This window comes from Galeopterus variegatus, unplaced genomic scaffold (genome assembly GCF_000696425.1).
Source record: "Galeopterus variegatus unplaced genomic scaffold, G_variegatus-3.0.2 Scaffold4733, whole genome shotgun sequence".
NCBI lineage: Eukaryota > Metazoa > Chordata > Mammalia > Dermoptera > Cynocephalidae > Galeopterus > Galeopterus variegatus.
This window is the reverse complement of record NW_007730844.1, coordinates 216,662-218,010: the sequence shown is the minus strand read 5'-3', so window position 1 is coordinate 218,010 and position 1,349 is coordinate 216,662. Positions and strand designations below refer to the sequence as shown.

At 42.6% G+C, this 1,349-nt stretch overlaps 1 protein-coding gene across 1 annotated transcript in view; it reads right to left on the bottom strand.

The window, feature by feature from the left end:
• Window positions 1-1,349, bottom strand: part of PRUNE2 (prune homolog 2 (Drosophila)) — a gene marked incomplete at its 3' end in the record, with an annotated part of 129,390 nt that overhangs the window by 100,801 nt on the left and 27,240 nt on the right. The gene's annotated exons all lie outside the window — the stretch shown is intronic.

The window sequence follows — 1,349 nt, the reverse complement described above, 5'->3', positions numbered from 1 at the left end:
CTGTCTCATGGTCACCTGTGGATCTGCTGGCGCTCCCACCCCCAGTCTCCCTGGTGGTCCTGGACGGTTGGAATACATTTCTGTTTCCGACTTCCCCAGCCCCAAGCAAGCTGGCTCTGCCTCCAACTCCTCTCAAAGCTGAGATCTGCTTTGTTATCACTTAAAGGCAGCACCCTTGAACGGGATCTGGGAAAAACCCCTCTCACACATGGCCCAGGTCTGGCCCATAGTAAATATTCCTGTTTCTACTACCCCGGCAGTTTTCTTGGGGTGAAGGCTCTCTATGCAGCTGCCTGTTCTAAACCCATTATCAACCCAGCTAGTCGGCATATCTCCCACCCTTTAGATGCTCCAGCCACAAGTGAAGCACATGCCCATTGTGTCCCCAAACTGAAAGGGACACAGAGGTGTCTTTCAGAACCATTGCCCAGGCTNTTCCATTACTGGAAGATTAAATGTTAACATGTTTACTTGCTTCTTTAGCAACAAAAACAAATTCATGTACCATCTTGATGTCTGGCACATACACGAATATAAAATGGAAGAAAGTTTGCAATATCAAAAACTAAAATCAAGCAATTGATGAATAGCAAAAGTTCAGACTTGCAAATAAGCCTGAGTTAAATACCAGAGAGAAGGCATCACATACTTTAGTCTGCAAAACAAAAAACAAAAATACCCCTAATAACTGGAAAGTTCTAACACTGTGTTCTCGTTCTTTCAGAGCAGAAAGCTTTTTTTTCTCTTTGTATAACGTGCTTAAAATATGTCACAAAACTTGGTCCTTTACCTTTTAGTTTTTAATGTTCTTTCTGATACTGACACACTTTCTATCAAGTGATTTCCTATCAAATCACTTCATTTCAGGTTCACACAACCGAAATGTTGCAGGCCCAGGGAAATACTCAGGAGACAGGAACATAAGCAAAACCACAATGCTTTCTTCACCTAACTTCCTTTAGTCTCATATTATTAAAATCAAAGTTTTTAAGGAGAAAGAATTCACAGAGAGGCAAATACCTGGCAGGAAGGAATGTCTGGAATGAAGGAGGAACGAGACCATCCGTCTGGTCTCAGAGGAAGCCGTGACCCATCTTTCTCTATAGAGTATACACAGAGAAGCAGAACTTGCAAGGGGCAATGGACGATCACGCCGGGGGGTTAATTCTTGCCCTGATGCTATGTAAAAGCTCAGGTGAGCCCCATGATTTTTCTAGATACCTTTAGTTGACATAGCTGCGCAGGCACTTCAATTCACAGGATATACTTTCAATTTAGTTGTCAAAATATACAACCTCATATCATAGTCAAAACTGTAATCTTGGATAGAGTTAAGCCACCCTCCTGCA